Source organism: Chiloscyllium plagiosum, unplaced genomic scaffold, assembly GCF_037043375.1.
Source record: "Chiloscyllium plagiosum isolate Xiang-an unplaced genomic scaffold, Cpla_swu_hap1 HiC_scaffold_5, whole genome shotgun sequence".
In the NCBI taxonomy this organism is placed as follows: Eukaryota; Metazoa; Chordata; class Chondrichthyes; order Orectolobiformes; family Hemiscylliidae; genus Chiloscyllium; species Chiloscyllium plagiosum.
Window position 1 is genome coordinate 55735385 of NW_028270143.1, and position 24731 is coordinate 55760115.

At 41.0% G+C, this 24731-nt stretch overlaps 1 protein-coding gene and 1 long non-coding RNA gene across 5 annotated transcripts in view; one reads left to right on the forward strand and one right to left on the reverse strand.

The window, feature by feature from the left end:
- LOC122549888 (tyrosine-protein phosphatase non-receptor type 3-like) overlaps positions 1-3949 on the reverse strand; it is a 221382-nt gene extending 217433 nt beyond the window's left edge. For 3 of the 4 annotated variants that reach the window (XM_087987187.1, XM_043690067.2, XM_043690066.2), the window contains exon 1: positions 3803-3949. The gene's annotated coding sequence lies outside the window, so the exon portion shown is untranslated. Of the gene's footprint in view, positions 1-3717 lie in introns of all 4 variants that reach the window. The other variant, XM_087987184.1, reaches the window with a different exon arrangement.
- Positions 3773-24731, forward strand: part of LOC148149937 (uncharacterized) — a 101330-nt gene continuing 80371 nt past the window's right edge. Inside the window, exons 1-2 of the long non-coding RNA XR_015757196.1 lie at positions 3773-3905; positions 4564-4729. This is a non-coding gene — a long non-coding RNA (uncharacterized LOC148149937). The remainder of the gene's footprint in view (positions 3906-4563; positions 4730-24731) is intronic.

The window sequence follows — 24731 nt, forward strand, 5'->3', positions numbered from 1 at the left end:
GAAGAACAGCACCTCATTTTCTGCAGCTTTCCAGACTCCATATCTCCATAGCTTAGGAGCTTGAGCTCATCCATATCCTTACTAACTTCCACACATCAAACCTTGCTTTAAATGCACAGTCTGCTATTACACACAAACCATTGCGAGCCATTAACAGTCCCAATTAATAATCATATACTCTCCAGATTGTTATCGACTCTTGTCTGTTCAACAGTTCTTCTCTCTCTTTGGGCTCTATCCCTACCTATCATTTAGTCCTTACCCCTCCCCCCACCCTACCTTTTGCATATATACTGACACTTTCCTAGCTACCATCAGTTCTGAGGTAGGGTCACTGAACCCAAAGTGTGAACTCTGATTTCTCTCCACAGATTCTGCCAGATCTCCTGAGCTTTTCCAACAATTTCTGTTTTTGTTTCTGATTTGCAGCATCCGCAACATGACCTCCTAACTCCTGTACTCAATACTCGGACCAATAAAGGAAAGCATACCAAACGCCTTCTTCGCTATTCTATCTACCTGCGACTCCACTTTCAAGGAGCTATGAACCTGCACTCCAAGGTCTCTTTGTTCAGCAACACTCCCTAGGACCTTACCATTAAGTGTATAAGTCCTGCTAAGATTTGATTTCCCAAAAAGCAGCACCTCACATTTATCGGAATTAAACTCCATCTGCCACTTCTTAGCCCATCTGGTCCATCTGGTCCAGATCCTGTTGTAATCTGAGGTAACCCTCCTCGCTGTCCACTACACCTCCAATTTTGGTGTCATGGCTGGTAGAATTACAACATTTAAGAGGCATTTGGATGGGTATATGAATAGGAAGGGTTTGGAGGGATATGGGCCGGGTGCTGGCAGGTGGGACTAGATTGGGTTGGGATATCTGGTCGGCATGGACAGGTTGGACCAAAGGGTCTGTTTCCATGCTGTACATCTCTATGACCCTATCTGTGATTCTTTTGTTTTTTATGATGGGTTAATAAAACTTGGCTTTCAGTGGTTCAATGCACAAGGAAATATGAAGACAGAAGAACTTCAGTAAACAGAACAGGAGACCCATGGCCAGTCAAACCAGTGTCACAAACTGGTATACCATCTTGGATAGGCCAAAAGTCACTGCTTTCATTAAGTACATTTTTGTTCTTGTTGTGACAAATAATTCTGTAAAATACAAAAATAGCTGTTGCTGGACTAAGTCTTGTTACTAAACAGGAGTAGTGAAATTTAGAGCTCCTTGGACGCTGCTTGACCTGTTCTGCTTTTCCAGTGCCACACGTTTAGATTCTTTCAAAACTCAAAGTCTATAATTAACTTATGTTTTACAATTAACATTAAGGAGCACCCCAAAATATCTCAGCACAGCTCCTTATTGTATCTCCACCACAAACATTCTTGTGTCATCCATCCAATCTAGCCCTTTCAAGACCGTGTGCTTCAATAAAATCACTTCTCATTCTAAAATCCAATACATATGGGCCTAATCTGCTCAACCTTGCTTCACAAGGAGAGCCCTTCAACCCTGAGATAAGTGGAGTGAACTTTTTGAGCTAATTTTAAAGTAATTACAGCCTTCTTCTGAATAAGACAACAAAAATGTATGCAGTACTGCAGATACATTCTCACCAAGAAAACATACAGGTGCAGTGAGACTTCTTCACTCTTATATTTCATATCCCTTGCAATAAATGCCAACATTTCATCTGCCTTCCTAATCACTTGCTGTCCCTACAAACTAACATTTTGCAATTCATGCACAAGGACTCCTAAATTGCCCTATACAATGAGTCCTGCAATCTCTCCCCATTTAACTGGTATATTTTTCTAATCTTTCAGTCAAAACAGACAAAAACACATTTACCAATTATTATTTGTCACCAACTATTTGCTTACTGTGTCTATAATCCTTTGGATACTCTCTATCTCCTGCTGATAATTTATCATCCGATCTATCTTGATGTCTTCAGCAAATTTAGTTATGATACTTTTTGGCTCCCTCAGCCAAACATTGACATAAATTGTAAATAGTTGAGGACCCAATTCCTGCAGTGCTCTACTATTTACAGCTTATCATTCCAAAATGATCCATTTATTCCTAGATTCTGCTTACTGTTAGCTGTTTAATTCTATATTTGTGATAATGTGCAACCTCTTACAATATTATATATATTCTTATTTTGTGGCAACTGCCACAATATGTTGCCTTAAAAATGAATTCTAGAACCTCCCTTATGACAAGTGGTCGTTAAACTGGTTTAGTTTCCCACCTTGTTTCCCTTACTTTCTTGAATAAAGGTGTAATGTATTTTCTGACCAGATCCTTCAAGAATTTAAGGAATTTTGGAAGACTAAAACTAATGCATCTATTACCTTTGGCAACATTTCTTTTATGACTCTCGTTTACAGACTAACTGGTCTTGGGGACTCTTCAGTCTTTAAAGTCCAATAGTTTCTGGAGTACCTTTACCCTAACAATGACTAATATTTAAATTCATCACTTTCCCACTACCTACTCATTTTCAATCATATTTGGGACTGTTAGTCGAATGTACAATGTCATAGTCATACAGACGCAAAGCACAGAAACAGATGCTTTGGTCCAACTCATCCTTGCCGACCAGACATCCTGACCTAGTCTAGTCCTATTTGCCAGCATTTGGCCCATACCCCGCTAATCCTTTCCGATTCATATACCCATCCAGGTGCCTTTTACATCTTGTAATTGTACCAGCCTCCACCACTTCCTCTGGCAGCTCATTCCGTACACAGATCACTCTCTGCATGAAAGAGTTGTCCGTTAGGTCCCTTTTAAATTTTTGCCCTCTCACCCTAAATCTATGCCCTGTACTTCCATCCCAGGGAAAAGACCTTGTCTATTTATCCTATCCATGCCCCTCATTATTTTTAAAACTCTATAAGGTCACCCCTCAGCTTCCGACACTCCAGTGAGTATTCATTAATTTGCTTAACATTCACCACAGTTAATTGGCTAACTGTCCATCAGGAACAACTTGCAAATGGACTTGCATACCACCTATTCTCTGCGGTTTTAGACAGATATGGATCAAACGCTAGCAAATAGGCCTAGTGCAGTTTAGGAAACCTGATTGGCATGGACGCGTTGGGCCGAAGGGCTGTATGAGTCTACTAGCTCTCAGATTCACAACCTTACAAATGAAAGCTAGTTAACATACTAACATCTTCGACTATCACTTGTAACTCCCACAATATTCTTGTGCAAATGAACACACTCCCCATTAACTGATTGTCATAAAATAAACAAACCTAATTCAATAATATCTTGGCAGTCTTGCCCGCTGCCATATCACATGGGCACAGGCAGGCTGTTTTGCTTCTCTGTGATCACTCTTAGGTGCAAACTGAGCAGAGACTACAAGACAACAATCAAGTATAAAATAATTTGTCCTGATTTCAGATTGACGTACATCTTGCTTACTATTTTAGGATAGGGATCTATTCCGGATTTACAAACAGTTCTCAGACATTCCTTCACCTGTGTTACTCCCCTACGATTCCTGAGCACTGTATGAGTGACCAGCTCCTCTACGTTTTCTAGACTGTACTAGTCGTCAGGTGGAGAGAGTACCACCCAAGCTTTGCTTTTTCTCATATATTTCAGCCCTTCCCAATGCTGCCGACTCCCTGCAAATATTGACAAGATGCTTGCGCGCGCACCCTCTCCGCCTCCTCCGGCTGTACCTTGACCACAGACTCGGAAAGTAAAAGGATAGCAGCCGCCGGTCTAAGTTGAGCGCTGGCAGCTCACTGTGCCCGAACTGCCCACCTCCACATTCAGGAAACACGGTGCCGCTGCCTGTCAGTTACAATCAGTCTCGCTCCGCGGTTCGATCTTGGCTCGAAACTCTCATCACAAAGCTCGCGAGCAGGTGTGCAACGTCATAAGCTCTTCACTCCCGTGTACACTGCTCCGCCCAAGTCTCCGCGGCCGCGCGCACTCGGGGAGGTTTGCCCAACCCACCGCGGCCGCGCGCCCTCATAGCTCCACCCAACCCACCGCGGACGCGCGCACCATGACAGCGCTCGCGCTCGTAACATTGGCAGCTGGCAGCGAGAGATTTACACAAGCAATGCGATGATTTTTTACTTTTGACAGTACAGTATTTTAGTTCACTGTTCCCGCACTTCACCGGCTAATATAGATCTTAAATTGTGAGGATCAACTATTGTCTAATTTTGTTTTATGGTTCGTATCGTACTTTTAGTCACAAATGTTGGATACAACAAACGTAATTTTCAGATCTTATTGAATGGAGGAGCAGACTAGATGGCCCGAATAGCCTACTTCTGCTCTTTTGGTCTCATCCTCTTGCTTGACGATATGTTGTTCAAAACAGACTGTTGATGAAGTACTGTAGTGACGTAAAGGAGGCAGAAAGCAAGTGTATTGAAGAAAGCTAGCTATGAAAACGGATAGTAAGAGTATTTGATTAGGGAAAGAAGTAAGTAAAGCTAGTATTGGGAATTGAGAAGGAGAGCAAAGAAACGGCAGAGGCTTGAACAAGAATTTTGTCTGTGTTTTTGCAGTACAAACTTTGAAAACTTTCCAAAGATAATTGAAAATCAAGAGGTGATGAAGAAAGATGAACATAAAACAGTCACCACCATATTGGCGCAAAAGGCTGACCAGTCTGTTGGATTATGTGGACTGCATCCTAAGTTTTACGTAATCTTGGAAATCACAGGAATATGAGTATGAAAATTCATTTCATGATCAGATGTGATATCAAAAACAGATTAATTTTTTTGTTGCCAGTGAATGGGATGGAGTCAGTAGCTAGGAAATGTTATTTGGGGCAAAATAGAGTAGGTACGATAAGAAGCCCTGGATAAATGTCTCACTAAATGCTTTCTGGAGAAACATCTATAATATGCTTCTTGTTATTGTTAGCATTAGCTATAACATGGATGGAATTGCATTATGACAGTTACTATAGTTACAATACTGACTGAATGGCATTTAAGCACAAACTCATCCAAGATTTGAGATTTGCTGTAAACTGAAAACAACATGATAAAACTTGTATTTGTTGCTTTGACAACTAGCTTTGAAAGGATTTTCTATATTTATGTCTAGTTGAAAAATAGATATGTCAGTCACATTTTACCATTTCAAGTGGAGACAAGACATCTATAAAATTAAACAAATCTGCCATGAAATATAACATATATGCTGTTGTAGCACCTGATAATTTTGAGTTCTTTCTTTTTCTTTTCCTGTAAACTTTGATTCAACATAGACTAATTTTTATAGACGTTGGATACCAAACTGAAGTTCCTGAACAGTTGCATTATTTTTGAAAAGATATTTAAGTATCTTTCGGTAGTCTAAAGTTACAAGCTATTACTCACAGAAGCTGAATGACAGGAAATAGAGTAATGATAATTGGATGGTTTTCGGGCTTGAGAAATGTTTGCATTAGACTTCCCTTGGGTTAGAGTTTGGGACTTTGGTTTTTCTTTATATATGTAAATTACCTAGATCTTGGTGTACATGGTAAAATTTAAGGTTTGTGGATGATACAAAACTTGGATATATTGTGAACGGTGAAGAGGAGAGTGTAGAACTTTAAAAGGATATAGACCAATTGATAGAATGAAAAGATGAGTGGCTGGTGAAGCTTAATACAGAGAAATGTGAACTGATTCATTTTGGTATGAAGAACATGGAAAGACAATGTAAAATAAAGGGCATAATACTTAAGTGGATACAGATGCAGAGGGTGTTTATGTGCATAAGTTATTGAAGACAGCAGAACAGATTGAGAGCATAGTTTAGGTGCATAATTTTATTGATTAGGGTTTCAAATATAAGAACACACAAGGATTGTATCTTATTCTGGTTGCTGCAATTTAGGAAGGACACAAATATATTTGAGCATACGTAGAAAGGTTTCATGAAAATGGTTCCAAGATGACGAATTTCAGTTCTGAAGGAGCTTGAAGAAGGTACCCATGTTTTCAATGGAGAAAAGGCTGAGAGAAAATTCAATAAAGTGATTAAAAATCTTATCAAAATTAGGTGTCTAGACATAAGGCAGTGAAAAACTATTTGTGTGGAGCAAAGGGTGATCCTGATGTAAAGAAGAACATAAGAACCAGGAGCAGGAGTAGGCTATCTGGCGTGTCAAGCCTGCACAGGTCGGCACAACATTGAGGGCCGAAGGGCCTGTACTGGGCTGTAATGTTCTGTGTTCTATGTTCAATGCCTGACGTCATTCTTTTATCCATGCTGGTTGCTCAGAAAATGGTGTTTATTCCAATTTACAACTTCCAGAATGACGTGAATCAACTACAGTAATGAAATATATACCCTCTTCAAGTCTTCTCCAAGGCAACCAAAACATCAGCAGATGGTGACAATGCTGAGACACTAGCAATTGGACCCAAAATTTGTTTTTAAGGCAAATGAGATGTTCTGGAAGGCTAATTTAAAAAGAATTTGCTTCTACTTTTTGCAATCATTTGGTAATAATACCTTCTATGTTTTGTTCTGACAATGTGAGGAGAGGGAATAGGCTCCATACAGGATCACAGAAATGTTACCATGTAGAGCCAGCACTGGTTCATTAAATAAGCATCATTGTACCAGATTTTCTTCATAGGCTAGCACATTATTTTAATCCAAATAATCACCCATTATCCCATTGAATGCCTTACCCCACTATACCAGTTCTCCAGTTTAAAATTAAATATTTAGAGTCTTTGCAGTGTTTGATTTTAAACCAGAAACTCATTGTTTAATTGTTGACTGAATTTCTGGTGGCAAAGTTTGTAGATATCTTTGAGTTCTCATGGAATGATTGTTTTCCCAAATCATTTCTTCATTGGATGCAAGGTTTTGAGGTTGAGAGATGGGAATAGAGATACTTCAGGTTCTTGTTATCAAGGGATGAAACGGTGGCAAGGTTATTAGCACTGCTGCTTCACAGCAATTCCAGCCTTGGGCAACTGTGCAGTGTTTTCACATTCTTCCTGTGTCTGCATTGTTTTCTCTGGTTTACTGCCACAGTCCAAATATGCGCAGGTTAGATGAATTGGCCACGTAAATTAACCTGTAGTGCCCAGGGATGTGCAGGCAAGGTGGATTAGCTATTGTAAATACAGTTAGGGTGGTGAGAGGTTGGGGGAAGGTGGGGTTGGTGGTGGCGGTGGAGGGATGGGGGGATAGTGGGGGGCGCTTGCATGAGGAGAGTGTGTCTGGATAGTGTGCTCTTTGGAGGATCGATGCACACTTGATTTGCCTGAATGGCCTCTTTTTGCACTGTAGGGATCTTTGAATTTGTGTTTATTTTTCCATTTGCTTTGCTGCTGAAATGGTATTGCTTGAAATTCAGTTCCTTTACAAATTCCCATGCCTGACGTCATTTTTTATCCATGCTGGATGCTCAGAAAGTGACATTCATTTCAGTGTACAACTTCCAGAATGATGTGAATCAACTAGAAGATATAGATCTGATTTTCAGTGTCCTTAATAGTGATGTTAATTTTGGCTGAGGCCTACTCTTGTTTATTAATGCTTGGTTTCACATGCTTGGCTCAAATAGGTCAGCAATGATTTTAGGTCAGTATTTGTCACTTTTAAACATTCCTGAAATCCCTGGAAGTCTCAGATATTAAAATATCATTGGGAAGTTGAATACCAATAATCCATTTTTACCATTACTAAAACATGCAGTATTTAATTTCCCACACAAGCAGAATTTGAAGAATTAAACAGTATCCATTATAATTATCAGTGCTCCATTAAAATTAAAGCCAAATTATTAATTTCTTCAACCCCACTTTCATTTAGCACAGGACAGTGGACATAGGTTAGTAGAATTTGTTTTCAAAATAACTGATAATCATTTTGGCACACAAACAGCCAGCACCCAAAACAAATCTTCCACAGACTGGTGAGGTCACAGTTATGTGTTTCTATCAAAAAGCTGGAAGGTTTTAATCAGAGTTATTACCCTTTCAATTACATCTCAGATCTCAATGTCACATTTAAATTTAACAATTGATGGTATGTTCATTAAAACAACGTTCATTACACACTTTCCCTAAAAAATAAAAGGGCTCTTGAACTATGAAAGTTGAAGGTTGAGATTCCACATTCGTTTGCAAGGAATTTATTACCTCAGTGATTTCAAGTTTTCCTGTACCAGTTTAGCAAAGTATTCCTTTGTTGCCTCCTTGCAGCATGCTCTTCTCTCTCAAAACCAATTTCTATGCCTCAAAACCCTTGCAGTTGCTTTCTTCTCCCTATTTCTTTGCAGCTTTCCCAAAATGTTACATCCTTCCCCATCTAACCTTTAACTCCCCCACACCCTTGAAGTCTCTTCCTCATCCCCTTTCTGTATCTTTCTCTCACTGCCTCAGATCTATTCCCCTTTTCCTCTTCCCTCATCCCCATTCCCCCTCCCTCACCCCCATTCCCCCTCCCTCACTTTTCCTACTTGCCTCCCTTTTCCCCCATTTCCTCCCTTTTATCCCATTTCCTCTCTTTCCCCAATTCCCTGCCTTCTCCCCTCTTCCCTCCCCTTCTTCCCTCTTCCCTCCCTTTCCTTCCTTTTCCCCTATTCTCTCTTCCTTTCTCCCAAATTTCATCCCTTCCCTTCCCTTCCCCTCCCCATTCTCTACTTTTCCTTCTCTTCTCCCCGTTCCCTTCCCCTTTCACCTATTTCTTCCCTTCCCCATTCCCTTCCCTTCCTCCCATTCTCTCCTTTCCCCCATTTTGTCCTTTCTCTTCCCTTCTGTTTTCCCCTATTCCCTTCCCTTCCCCTCCATTTCCTTGATTCCCTTACTCCCATTACCTCCCCTCTCTTCCCTTCCCCCTTTCCCTCTTTTCCCTTCCCCCTTCCTCCAATTCCTCCCTTCTCTTATATCCCCATTTTTCCTTCCTATGTTTTCCTTTCTTCCTTCCTTCGCTCTACCCCTTTCTCCCTTCTTTCCCTTGCCCTTTACCCCTTCCTTCCCTTCCCCTTTACCCCTTCTCCTTTCCTCCTTCCTTCCTGAAGTAACTGCACAGAGGCTGGGTCCCATCACCAAATCACCCTTTATTTACTTGTAGACAAGAGTATTGTGCTGGAAAAGCACAGAGGGTCAGGCAGCATCCAAGGAGCAAGAGAATCAACCATTTGGGCAGGAAGGGCTTATGCCCAAAATGTCGACTCTCCTGCTCCTTGGATGCTGCCTGACCTTCTATGCTTTTCCAGTACCATACTCTCGACTCTAATCTCCAGCATCGGCAGTCCTCACTTCCCCCCTTTATTTACTAGTACACTGGCTGTTGCCAACCAGCTTGGAGTCAGTCCTCAACTGAGGAGATTGTAATCTCTTGGGTTTTTTTCTTACTGAGGAGTTTCTAATCTCTTGGTTTTATATATATTTTTCTTTAGCTCAGTGAGTCCTCAACTGAGGAGATTCTAATCTCCTGGTTATTTTCTTTTAAGAGAAACAGAAGGCAAACGTCTTCCTAGCTAAGGGAATTCTCTTCCTCCTCACAGTACACTTGTTGTGGCCAGTCAGCTCGGAGTCAGTCACCTGAACTGAAGAGATTCTAATCTCACAGTTATATATTGTTTTTCTTACTGAGGAGATTCTAATTTCCTGGTTATATATGTTTTCCTTTAGCTCTGAGTCAGTCCTGAACTGAGGAGATTCTAATCTGCTGGTTATATATTTTTCCTGTACCAAAGAGACTCTAATCTCCTGGTTACATTGGTCAGCCAAGGCCTTCCTGATTGGCCCAGCTTAACAACTCCAGTTAAGAACCTCATGGTTAATGAGGTCAACCTGGTCCCAATCACTATGCTTTCCTCTTTCTACCCTCTTTCACCTTTTCCCTTTCCTATTTTACTCCCTTTACTCTCCTTTACTCCCTTCCTCTATCAAAAGCAAATGTAAAGGATAAGCAGCCTGTGATTGGACCAGCAGCCTTTCAGAGATTCTGACCCTTTGATTACACTCATGGGGGTGACTTCTTGTGGGTCCTTCCATGAATACATTTTCCCAGGGATTTTGGTGGTGAATTTGTGCATTGCCCTGTATTTTGAGTGCTATTCATCAGGGGGAGACACATTGCTATGAAAAAGTTTGAAGACTCACCCAGCAGCAAGGCAGAGCAGCAGGAAGTTTCGCGAATCATCCCAAAAGTGGAACCAAGTAGTGAGAGAATCAATAAAGAAGCAACTCAGTGACTGACAACCAACAACAGGATAAGTCATAACACACACCTTACCACTACAAGATTCATCCAAACACTTCCAAACACTTGGCAAGTTTAAAAAAAAAGCAGAATTGGTCCAAATGATTCATGAAATACAGGAATACTTCAGGGCTGAGAACAAAGTCAAATAAAAATTATGTCACTGCTCTAATTTGTGATTGGCAGTGTAGTGGACAATGATTTAGCGAGATTGACTGGATGAAAAGACAACCAATTTTGTTGAGGATTTCTGGTCTCCTTCCTATCAGAAAGATGTTACGAAACTTGAAAGGGTTCAGAAAAGATTTACAAGGCTGTTGCCAGGGTTGGAGGATCTGAGCTACAGGGAGAGGGTGAACATGCTGAGGCTGTTTTCCCTGGAGCGTCAGAGGCTGAGGGGTGACATTATAGACGTTTACAAAATTATGAGGGGCATGGATAGGATAAATAGGCAAAGTATTTATCCCTGGGGTCAGGGAGTCCAGAACTATAGGGCATAGGTTTAGGGTGAGAGGGGAAAGATATGAAGGAGACCTATGGGGCAACTTTTTCACGCAGAGGGTGGTACATGTATGGAATGAGCTGCCAGAGGATGTCGTGGAGGCTGGTACAATTGCAACATTTAAGAGGCATTTGGATGGGTATATGAATAGGAAGGGTTTGGAGGGATATGGGCCGGGTGCTGGCAGGTGGGACCAGATTGGGTTGGAATATCTGGTCGGCATGGACGGGTTGGACCGAAGGGTCTGTTTCTATGCTGTACATCTCTATGACTCTATATTATAATGCACTGAATACAGAATAGTTATTGTAAGATCAAAAACTAGGTATGAGCAAAGATTCATTTATCAATGCTATAATTTAGCAGATAACTGACTATGCAGTCTTAGAAGATGGCCTGATTAAAGATTGGATCATAGTCAGAGCTTTGGAGGAAACCCTATCAGGTTTTTTTTGCAGTGTAAGGAAGACTTAACTTTAACTCAAGCAATGCAATTAGCAAGAGAGCTTAAGTAAAAGAACCAAACTGTCTTTATTAGTGGAGATAGAGAGGTCTCATTTAAATAATCATTCAAGACAGCATAATATGTTGGACACACAAGTAAAAGTACTCCAAAGCTGAAGCTAGGAATGTGTTGCTAAAGGGAGCCTGATGCTGTCATGCAATGTCCTCACTATGGTGTGAAGATTATCCTACAGTTGAGAGTCATATGTATGGAAAGATACAGACTTCTCTAAAACAGTGTGTTGCAATAAAATGACTTTAACCTGGAAATCATAAGGGAGGGCAACATGAAAGAAATTGAAGAGACAGAGCATTGTAACCATATTTCTAAAGGAAATAATATAAACACAAGAGAAGTATTGGACTGCTGATATAGAAGTAAAGAGGCATGAAAGGAATTTGAAACATTATGGACTGTCCTGTGACACATTGAACTGGTTGACTCAATAAATATTCTAGCTATCCACAATTTGACTCCAGGGACTAGGAACTATCCAGGGTAGGATGGGTAGGAAAGCAAGTAAGTTGGTAAGGCAGTAAGGTATAAAGTTGGTAATTGAAGGGCTGGTGTGCTAGGTGGGTAGCATGGCAGATTTGTGGGTGAGGTGGGTTATTTGGTAAATTGGCTGGGAAGTAGTTAGATAATGAAGTTGGGTTTGGTTGGGTGGATTGATCTGAGGAACACGGTCTGGGAGAAGGGGTACATAGAGTGCTAACCATCAGGTTGGTGTCTTCAGGGATTTGAACTCGGGTAGCATCACACCCCTTGGTGCCCATCAGAGCAGCATTGTCCCTGTATGTGAGAGAGAGAGAGAGAGAATTTGTGAGAAGTCGCCTTTCCAATCAGAGGCTGTTTCTCACGCCATTTGTATCCAACATATTTCAACAACTATTGAGCCCATCAGCATCACGTATAAGAAAGAGCAGTCTGCAGAAGAGAAGCTTGGAAGGTAATTGGCTGTGGTGAATGAGCCACTGGATTACTCTCGAGCACAGTTCCTTGCCTCCAGGTGACTGTGTGACTTCTTGTCATGGAGGTGGCGATCACAGCTCAAGACTCTAGGGATTGTTGTCATCTGGTTCAGACACACCACCTGATATAAAATGGAGGGACATGAGGCTGAAATATTGGCAGCAAAACGAAACGGGTTAGTATGAGGAGTGAAGAGGAGAAGGGAGAAGGTTGCAAGGGTATGAAGATGGAGGGTTCAAGGTGTGAGAGGGAAGACTGGAGACTGCATGATGAGGAAGAAGGAAGGCTATAAGGATTTGGTGGGGAAAAGAGAAAAGGTGTAAGGGATGGAGCAACTGCAACGTATGGATGGAACACATATGACAAGAAGCATGCTATTTGTCCCCTTATGCTTACTCTGGCATTTAATAAGATCCTCACTGATCTTATGTAACTTCAACTCCCCTTTTCTGCCTACACCTGATAACCTTTAGCCCTTTGCTTCCACAAGAATATATCTACCTCTGCCTTAATAAAGTGTTTAAAGATTTTACATTCACCACATCTTCAGGAGGAGAGTTTCAAGACTCATGACTCTCTAGAGACAAAAAAAACCTCAACTCTGTTTTAAATGGGTGACCCCCTTATTTTAAACAGTAACCCCTAGTTCCAGATTCTCCTATTAGAGAAATAATCCTTTTTATATCCAACCTGTCAAAACTGTTATATTTTAGATAAGTCACCTATTACTCTCCTGAACTAGCCTATCTATCCATACTGTAGGGAATCTAATCTAATTCTTTCTTCATAATACCACTCCCATATTCCAGATAGTCAACTGGTAAACCTTCTCTGAACGGCTTCCAAAATATTCTTCCTTAAATAAGAGACTAATACTATTGATAGCATTCCAGATGTGGTTTCATCAATGTCCTTCATAAATGAAGCATAACCACACTACTTGATCGCATGCTGTTTATTTTTGTAGTTACTTGCGATATCTACATACTAATCTTTTGAAATTCATGCATGAAATCTACATTTTCTTACCATTTAGATAATATGCATTTCTATTCATCCTGCCAAAATAGACAGTTTCACATTTTTCCACATTATATTTCATCTGCAGGTCTTTATCCATTCATGTAACTTCTTCTGTCATCTTATTATTGTCACAACTTGCTTCCCTATTTATGTGTCATAGCAAACTTGACCACCATACTTTCCATCCCTTCAGTTGAGTTATATTTACTCACTGGAGGAGGAGGAGGAGGCACCACGAATATTCTAATCATTAATAATGGGGAGACCAACACCACCATGCAAAAAATAAGGCTGAGTCATTCACAACAATCTTACCCAGAAGTGCTGAATGGATCATCCATCTCAATCTCTTGAGGTCCCTAGCATCACAGATGCCTATCTTCAACTAATTCAATTCACAGCACATGATATCAAGAAACAGTTGGAGGCATTCAATTCTAAAAAGGCTATGGGCGCTGATAACACTCCAGCAAAAGTACTGAAGGTATGTGTTCCAGAACTTGCCAATACCCCTGGCCAACTACAACACTGGCATTATCCAACAACGTGGAAAATTGCCTAGCTGTGTCCTGTGTTCAAAAGCAGGGCAAAGCTAACCTGTCCAATTACTGTCCAATTAGTCTACTCTTGATCATGCTATCAAGCAAAACTTGTTCACTAGTAAGTTGCTCACTGAAACCCAATTTGGATTCCATCAGGACCACTCAGCTCCTGACTCCATTTGCAGCCTTGGTTTGAAACATGGACAAAAAAGTTATGGTTATAGTGACTGCCCTCAACATGGAAGTTGCATTTGACAGAGAGTGGCATCAAGGAGCCCTAGCAAAACTGGAGGCAATGAGTATCAGGAAAAACTCTCCACTGACTGGAGTCATACCTGGTACAAAAGAAGATGACTGGAATTTTTGGAGGTCTGTTATCTCAGCTCAGATATCTATATTTGCAAGAGTTTCTCAGGATAATTTCCTTGGCCCAACCATCTTCAGTTGCTTCATCAGTGACCTTGTCTCTATCATAAGGTCAGAAGTGAGGACGTTTACTGATGACTGCACCATGTTCAGCCCCCCTTCATGACTCCTTAGATACCGAAGGAGCAAGATTTGGAATATATCCAGGTTCAGTTAGACAAGTGGCAAGTAACATTTGCACCACACAAGTGCCAGACAATTACCATCTCCAACAAGAGAAATCTCAATATGTCGCTTGACATTCAGCGGTGTTGCGATCCCTGAATCCTCCACTAAATCAACATCTTAATAGGTTACCAACTTTTACAAAAGATGAACTCAACTAGCCATATAAAAACAGTGGCTAAATGATCAGATCAGAGGATAGGAATCCTGCAGCTAGTAACTCACTGCCTGACTCTCCAAAGCATTCTACAAGGTACTAGTCAGGAGTATGATGGAATGCTCCCAATTGCCTGGATGAGTGTAAATCCAACAATGCTATAGAAGCTTGACACCATCTTGGACAGAGCAGATAACTTGATTGATATCACATTCACAGACATCAGTCCCTTCGTAACAGACTCAGTCATTGCAGCGTGTACCATCTATTAGATGCACTGCATAAATTCACCAAACTTCCTTAGATACTGCCTTCCAAGCCCATAATCACTTCCATCTTGAAGGACAAAGGCAACAGATACATAAGAACATCACCACCTGCAAGTTCTTCTCCAAGCCACTCTCTACCCTGACTCAGAAATATATTGCTCCTCCTTCAGTGTCAATGGGTCAAATCCTGGCACACCATATTGCATGGAATTGTGGTCTGTAGTGGTTCAAGAAGGCAGTTCACCATTTCATTCCCAAGGGCAAGTAGGGATGGGCAATGCAGGTTGGCCTAGTCAGCAACATCCTAATCCTGTGAGTGAATTCAAAACACATCAAAATGGAATGCTGTATTACCTGGGAGCCAGGAAAACCTGGAGGCTTTGAGGAATTAATTCCTTCAAAATGTATCTGGAATTTCTTGAAGGCTGTTTAAAATCAGAGCTATCATTACAATGAGCATTGTCAATTAGATTAGATTAGATTACAGTGTGGAAATAGGCCCTTCGGCCCAACAAGTCCACCGACCCGCTGAAGCGAAACCCACCCATACCCCTACATTTACCCCTTACCTAACACTACGGGCAATTTAGTATGGCCAATTCACCTGACCCTGCACATCTTTGGACTGTGGGAGGAAACCGAAGCACCCGGAGGAAACCCACGCAGACACGGGGAGAACGTGCAAACTCTACACAGTCAGTCGCCTGAAGCGGGAATTGAACCCGGGTCTCTGGTGCTGTGAGGCAGCAGTGCTAACCACTGTGCCACTGTGCCGCCCAATTATTATATTTCAATCTGTGATTGACATCTGAGATGCTGTAAATTGAATAATATCTGCCTACTTAAAATGTTCCAGTTTTGCGTAAATGCGCTGAAAGTGCATTAGCTGCTACCTCATAGGTTTGTGTAAGGTGTCTTTAAAGTGGTGGCTTTTTCTGTGTGTGTATCAGTTACTTTGGAAAAAAGTCTTTTGATGCTAACGTAAACCTACTGCAGCCATTTTAAATACTGTTGTATCAAGGAAATTAATGCTTTCCTTGTGTGTTGTGTACTTAGGTGTTATTGAGAATTGATACTGGTGAATGCTTATAGGTCTGCGCCTGCGTGAATCCAAATATCTCATGTTAACTCAAATACAGATGGTGTTGTTACAGTGTGAGTGCATCATTTAATAAACGGGATAATGGGAATGAAAATGAAACCCCTTAAAAACCAAAATATAGCCCCAAAAATTATTAAGTAGGATCAAGAAAAGCTGAGGTTGCTCTCCAAAGATCCAACAAGTTTGAAGTAATTGGATGATTTAGATAAAATTATGAAAGGTTTAGCTAGAATAAATATAAACTGTTTACATTAGCTTAAGGGTGATAATCAGATGACCCAGATTTAACTTAAATTGTTTAGCAAAAGAGTATGAAGTGACATGAGGAAAAGCTTTTATACAGATAGTGGTTAATATTTGGAATACACTCCTTCCTTAATATTTAGGTGGAATACAAACCCAAATTAGCTATGAAAATGAAATTGGATAAATACTTGGAGAAGAAAATTAGGGAAAGAATAAATGGAGGAGGGGATGGGGGTTTGGCAATTGTAGGACTGATTGGATTTTTCTGTGAAAGAACTGGAGCAAGCTTGATTTCCTCCTTCTGTGCTGCACTACGCTTTTGAATGCATGGAATAGAAGCTGTTGAGGGCGAACAGAAGACAAGGGGACATATTGCATATGGAAACAGGAATAGCATCAGGACCCATGATTTCCCCCCTGGCCCTGCCACTTGTCAGAAACCTCCTTGGCAATTATTTCTCCAGGGTCCAAATGCACAGCTTTCAGGTGATGTTGGTATCCAACTGTCTGGAGAATGGAAAATTTGGGCCTGCAATTTACAAAGTCCTATGCTCTCCTCCAGGAATCCGCCTCTTTTGAATGGGACAGAAGGCTGAATGCCAATCTCTTTTTCAGGTGAGCTGCCTGTAAAGGCATGCCCAGTGTCAAAAGCTCGTGTCGAGTAAGCCAATGAGGCCTGGTGATTCATGTTCATTCTCAAGTATGTGTTTGGGCATGTGCTAAAATGCACAACATAGAATCTATTCTCAAAGCTGGCACCATGCCAAAATCTGCTTTTCTTTTATGTTGAACTATGGAAAGAGAGAAGCAGGAAAATCAGCTTAGGAAGCCTCAGGCATTTAACAGCTATCTTTGACAACGATGTCAGTGAGAACTTGTAAAAACTTGACCTCAAAGCTTTCTTTATTGGCTTTCATGTTTTTTTATTGAATGAGCATATATCTAGCAAGTGGTTAAAGTCAAGTAGTTTTGAAAAATAAATTCCACATAAACACTACATATTTTGTCAAATTCCAGAAGTAAATTTCATTGAGACCATGAGCAAAAGGGAAACTTACTTTACCCTCACAAAGGAAGTGTCCAGGTACTAATTATGTGAATTAATTAGTTGATTTCTTCATTTTTAAAAAAATGTAATGCAGAAAATACAAAGTATTAATTAGTCTACATTTAAGGATTTTTAAAGGGAGTGTTTGTATGTGCATTAATGGGTTTATTTATATAGATTTTTTAAATAATATTTGCGATTATTTAAAATTATGGAGGATTTGAATAAATCAGCAAAACTCTGAAAGTAGGCATGCCGCAACACATTTATTCCACTTTAGATATTTATACTGGGATGATAAGGAAAGCATCGGCCTATATGAAGCCTGATGGTTAGATTTTAGAGTTTTTACAGTTGATATTTTCCTTAGATTTGGTGTCATAGACCACATTTGTAAGTGAGCAGTTATATAAGGGGTGCCCAAACTGTGATTTGCAAGCCCGAGTGGGATTGTGCTAAGAGTGTTTGGAAGAATGAACTCCAGGGCAGCAATGGCAGCTGTAGAGTGGAGACTCAGACTTGACAGTCCTGGGATTGGCTGTTTGCAATTTCTAAAGCTCCATCACTGACATCAACAGATTTTGCAGAATGCTTAGATTTAGTTGTTTCTCTGTCTGAATTCCTGCAGGTTGAACCCCCACACCTGTCAGTTTTCACACTGTGGTTGCACAAAATGTGAAGCATTAAAATGAAGTCAGAACAGAAAAAGTTTGACTACTTACTTCTAAATTAAGAATACTTTGGTTTTATTTGAGTATGTACAAACATGCAAGTGAGGAGCAAGGTAGGGCATTTGGCACCTTGAGCCTGTTCCACTGTTTAATCAGATAGTAGCTGACCTGATTGAAACCTCAGCTTCATATTCCCATATACATTGATGACCATCCAACCCTTTGTTGTCCAAGAATCTATCCATCCCTGCTTCAAAAATATCCAAAGACTCTGCTTCCACCACCTTCTGAGGAAGAGAAATTAAAAATCTCTCCTCATTGAATACTTCGTTGACCAGAAGGGAACTGCCAGGGATGGGACGATTGCTGATGTGGTTCTTTTGTTCAAATGCAGCACACATGCGCCAGATAATTACAGACAAGTTAGTCTGATGTCAGTGGTCAGGAAATTATTTGGAAAAGTTCTGAGAGACAGGAATAATTAACACTTGGATTGGCATAGTCAGCATGAATTTGCTAGAGAGAGATCTTCTCTAATTTAATTGAGACCTTTTTAAAAAGTGGCATATATTGATGAGGTTATCCAATAGATGTCGTTTACATAGACTGATGAAGGCCTTGCCAGGGTTAATAGTGGTTAATAGTGAAAAGGATGGTTATAGATTTATATATGTTGGTCAATTTTATAAAAACTTGTTTTTATTGAAACACAGGATGTGAATATCACTGGTAAGGCCAGCATTTATTGTCCAGAGGGATGTTAAGAGTTAAGAGATGCTGCTGTGGCTCTGGATTCACATGTAAGCCAGACCAAATAAGAAGGACAGTGACCTTCCCTAAAAAGACATCAGTGAACTGCCTGGGTTTTTAGATAGGAGAAAGTGAGGACTATAGATGCTGGAGATCAGAGCTGAAAAATGTGTTGCTGGAAAAGCGCAGCAGGTCAGGCAGCATCCAAGGAGCAGGAGAATCGACGTTTCAGGCATAAGCCCTTCTTCAGGATTTTTTAGGGTTCAGGGTTCTTCAGGGTTTTTAGATAATCCAACAAAAGTTTCATGGTCATCAAACTCCACCTTCTGCCATGATGAAAATTGAACATTGTTCCTCAAATATTACCTGGAGTTGCTGGCTTAGTGGTCTAGCGATAAAACCACTGGCTATCACTTCCCCATAAATCTCTCTTGTTACGACACACCACTGCAGCACTTCTAGCCCATTTTTGCCACAAGATCCCAATGAAACAGTTAGGGTGTCATTCTTGGATGGTTTCAACCACCAACCATATTAACCCAATTTATGGGTGAATATTGCAGCCAATTATACCTCAGGAACTTAAATAAACACTGAAATGGAATCAACCCATATATTCTACTGAAACCCAGGACTGAACCTAGGACATAGAATATGGAAGTAGGCCATTCGGCTCTTCAAGGCTGCTCCGCAATCTAGACCTACAGATCTTTAGTCTAATGCTGCCTGAACTAAGTTATTTTGGCTGACTTCCAACACATTTATATTCTTCCTTAAATATGGAGCCAATTCTGTATATAGCACTCCATACTCCATGACATGCGTGTGTTTCAGTTCATGTTGCTGTGGTTCTGTTCGCCGAGCTGGAAGTTTTTGTTGCAAATGTTTCGCCCCCTGTCTAGGTGACATCCTCAGTGCTTGGGAGCCTCCCGTGAAGCGCTTCTGTGGTGTTTCCTCCGGCATTTATAGTGGCCTGTCCCTGTCGCTTCCGGTTGTCAGTTTCAGCTGTCCGCTGTAGTGGCCGGTATATTGGGAACAGGTCGATATGTTTGTTGATGGAGTTTGTGGATGAGTGCCATGCTTCTAGGAATTCCCTGGCTGTTCTTTGTTTGGCTTGCCCTATAATGGTAGTGTTGTCCCAGTCAAATTCATGTTGCTTGTCGTCTGCGTGTGTGGCTACTAAGGATAGCTGGTCGTGTCGTTTCGTGGCTAGTTGATGTTCATGGATGCGGATCATTAGCTGTCTTCCTGTTTGTCCTATATAGTGTTTTGTGCAGTCCTTGCATGGGATTTTGTATACGACATTAGTTTTGCTCATGCGGGGTAAAACCCAGCATGAGCAAAACTAATGTAGTGTACAAAATCCCATGCAAGGACTGCATAAAACACTATATAGGACAAACAGGAAGACAGCTAACGATCCGCATCCATGAACATCAACTAGCCACGAAACGACACGACCAGCTATCCTTAGTAGCCACACACGCAGATGACAAGCAACATGAATTTGACTGGGACAACACTACCATTATAGGGCAAGCGAAACAAAGAACAGCCAGGGAATTCCTAGAAGCATGGCACTCATCCACAAACTCCATCAACAAATACATCGACCTGGACCCAATATACCGGCCACTACAGTGGACAGCTGAAACTGACAACCGGAAGCGGCAGGGACAGGCCACTATAAATGCCGGAGGAAACACCACAGAAGTGCTTCACAGGAGGCTCCCAAGCACTGAGGATGTCACCTAGACAGGGGACGAAACGTTTGCAACAAAAACTTCCAGCTCGGCGAACAGAACCACAGCAACGAGCACCCGAGCTACAAATCTTCTCACAAACTTTCAGTTCATGTACTAGGCCACCCAGATTACCCTGTACTTTGGAGTTTTTCAGATTCTCACCATTCAGACAACTTTTTTTTATTTTTTCTAGCAAAAAAGACAATTTCACATTTTCCATAGTACACTTTGTCAAACCTTTGCCAATTTATGTAACCTGCCTATATCATCCTCCTGTTATCTTCACAACTTCCTACCTATTGTTGTGTCATCGGCAAATTTAGAAACCATATTTTCAATTCCTTAAACAAAGTCATTTATATAAATTCTAAAATGCTGAGATACCAGCATTGTGGCAGATTGCTTCTTACATCTTGCCAACAGAAAAAGACCCATTTATGCCTAATCTCTGCATCCTATTTGTTAACTAATCTCCTATCTGTGCCATTATGTTATCCCCCAGACCATGAGCCTTTACTTTCCAGATGTGACATAATGTGCCTCCTGGGAATCTAGGTACAGATCCCAAAGTTCTCCTTTATCTATAGCACATTTTACATCTTTAAAAAACTCCAACAAATTGGTTAGACATGATTTCACAAAACTATGTAGACTCTGTCTAATTATGTTGAATTTGTCTAGATGACCAGCTATAACTTCTTTAATGACAGAAAGCAAGAAACTATATGCAGGTAGATTACTATCACCCTTTTTGAATAAAGAAAGTATATTTACAATTTTCTAATCTATTGGAATCTTTACAAAGTCTGAAGAATTTTAGAAATTTAGACCCAACATACCTATTTCCCCACATTCTATATCTTCCATGTCCTTCTCCACAGTAAACACTGATGCAAAATCCTCGTTTATTATCTCCCCCATCCCCTGTGGCTCCACACATAGGCTGCCTTGCTGATCGTTGAGGGGCCCTATTCTCTCCCGAGTTACCTTTTTATCCTTAATGTATTTATAAAAAACCGTCGGAATTCTCCTTAATCCTGTTTGCCAAAGCTATCTCATGTCTCATTTTTGCCCTCCTGATTTTCCTTTTATGTATACTCCTACTGCCTTTATACTCTTCTCAGGATTCACTCGATCTCTCCTGTCTATACCTGGTGGGAACCAGAGCTACATATCTGAGAGGTGGGTAGTTGTAGATGGGGCAATGAGAGGATGTAGTGAATCTATCAGGGAGGTTTTTCATGTGATGAAACGAAGGTTGTCAAGGAAGGTTTGTCTACTGAGTCAGTATGGGTGGAAGTTAGGAACAGCAAGGGAGCAGCCACCTCACTAGGGGTTTTCCACAGGCCCCCTAATAGCAGTAGAGAGATTGAAGAACTGATAGGCCGGTAGATTTTGAAAAAATGTACATGAAGCAGGGTTGTTGTTATGGGTGACTTCAGCATTCCCAATATTGACTGGAACCTCCTTAGTGCAGACGGTTTGGATGGATCCATTTTTATCAGGTGTGTTCAGGAGGGTTTCCTTACTCAGTATGTAGATAGGCGGACGAGGGGAGATGCTAGAAAATGAGGCTGGAGTAAGTAGTAATGGGGACCAAAGAAATGCCAGAGGAACTGAATAGATACTTGAGTCAGTCTTCACAGTAGAAGACACCAGCAGTGTACTAAAATTTCGAGAGTCAGGGGACAGGCGTGAGTGAAGTGGCCATCACTGGGGAGAAGGTGCTGGGTAAGCTGAAAGATCTGAAAGTGGATAAGTGACCTGGACCAGATGGCCTACACACCAGATTTCTGAAGGAAATAGATGAGATTGTGGAGGCATTGGTGATGATCTTTCAGGAATCACTGGAGTCATGGAGGGTCGAGAAGACAGGAAAGTGGCTAATGCAATAACTTGTTTAAGAAAGCAGGGAGGCAGAAGAAAGAAAACTATAGGCGAGTTAGCCTGACCTCAGTCGTTGGTAAGATGTTAGAGTTCATAATTAAGAATGAGATTGCTGAGTACTTGGACTTATGTGGTAAAATAGTGTTGAGTCCGCACGGCTTCTTCAAGAGAGATCATGTAACACAGGATTGCACAAGAATGAAACTATCACATTATAGCAGAACTGACTGTATCCCCACCCTCAAAGATGGGAAAGTCCAGCATCATTGTAGATTCGGCTGAAGACTTTGCAACAATCTCCACTCAGAAATACCGAATAGATGGTCCATTTCAAAAATCAAATAATGGCTGAAGACATTGGATACCAATGTCAGGCAATGACAGTCTTCAAAATAGAGACTCTAATCATCATCCCATGATATTTAATGGCATTACCATCATTGCATCCTCCATTATTAACATCCTAGCAATTACCGTTTACCTGAAACTGAACTGGACTGGTCATATAAATACTCCAATAGAAGCAAAGTACTGTAGAAATCTGAAATAAAAAACAGAAAATGCTGGAGTCTGATGGGGTGTAAAGTGAAGGAGAATGCTACTTTTGTTCTGAGATTGAGAGGAAGGGCTGAAGGGAGAATTGTGGGAAATGTGTCATACACAGTCATGGGGCCTTTCAATCACAGTGAACTTGAGGGGTGGAGGGGACAATAGTTCTTGGTTGAGGAAATCGGAGGATATGTTGAACAGATGCAATGGAGATGGAGAAACTAGGAGATTGGGATGGAGTGTTTGCAGAAGGCAAGGAGTAAAGAAATATTGTCAAGATAATTGTGGGAATTGATGGATTTGTGGTGGATATTAGCAGACAGTCTATCCACAGAAAAGGAGACAGGAAAGTCATAGAAGAGAAGAGTCAGAGGTGGATCAGATGAAGGCAAAGAGGAATGGAAATTATAAGCAAAACTAATTAATTTTTCCAATTCTAGATGAAAGGAAAAAGCAACATCAATGACATCGCCGATAAACTGGAAAAAGAGTTGTGGACAGGGGCCCTAAGTCGGATTGGAACAAGGAATTTCCACATACCTCTCAAAGTGATAGGCATAAATATGACCCAAAATTGTACCCCTGACTTGGAGAAAATAAGATGAGTTAAGGGAGAAACAAAACAGAAATTGCTGGAGAAACTCAGCAGGCCTGGCAGGATCTAAGGGAAATCCAAACATGACCACAAACCCTATCAGTGCCCTTCTCAACCTGATGGATTGTTGCAAAAATGCATGTATTTGCCTGCCTGCTTGATGATGGCATTGGTGATGATCTTCATGCACTAATGAACCACAGACAGGAAGATCTAATACATCTCCAGAGGATCTCTGGAATGATCCTGCGGCATAAATATTCAGTGGCACAACAACCTTCAGCACCACAGGAATTGCATACTCTCCAATTCCCATCAGGTTCAGTTGATCCTCCATCATGGCGTACAGCTTCGTGCCAGACTCCCTGGAGAGGCACTGGTGGTGCTGCTGCTTTGAAGATAGCTGAACCTCTGACATTAAACCTATAAGTAATCTCTTTTGCAAACAGGGCACTTTTTGTAGACTCACTGTGCCCTCTTCCTGCATTCCTCAAGGCTGAAGCTTCTGTTAGCCTTCAAGAAGCTGCTGGCCCAAACCCTGTGGTTGCAGTGCTTTCCATCAGTAATGCTCCTCCTCACTAAAGGCCTTCAAGTCTGAATGACAGTTTCACTCAGTTTTCAAGGTGTTTTACATCCACTGCTGCCTGTGGCAGCATTCAAGCAGTAAAGTCTCTGCTAACATAGCACATTTGTCACACCTCTCAACTGCCATTATCCATAATTTATAATCCTTCCTGCCAAATCATGCTAACATTCACAAATTCTGCTCTCTGATGTACTTACCCCTCCTTGTTTAAAAATTATAATTTGAAATTTATAAAATCATAGTTAAATACGTTTAATTATCTTCCTACCTTGCTTGGGTATGGCATCTGCCCGCTATATCCCCACCTTCAGAATATTTTGTTGTGGATTAAAAACATTAAGCTTTTCTGCCAATTCTTTTTGTTATGATATTACAAGTCCTCCCACATTCCAGCCCACTGCCAAAATACTGGGAAAATTCATTTTGACAGCAGGTGCAACCTGTCAGATCTGTAGCTCTGTCATTGAAGCGTGGATCTTCCAGCTATGATAACCACCTGACTAGCAGCTGAGAGGCTTCTTTTACGGACCTGCCATGTTCTGCACTCAGACAAGTGTTGGTAAGTGGTGGAGTCTTTCCAGTCCCCCTCATTAGTGTCACAATTATTAATACCTATTCATGAGTAGCCGTTGCTGATGTTTATTCAAATCTATGTCCTCTATGTCCAATCCTTCCGATCTTTTGGAAAATAGGTTGCTAGAGTTTTATGTGAGGTTCTTAAAGTCCGGTTGAATTATCGTGCATACAGCCATGTTGCTAC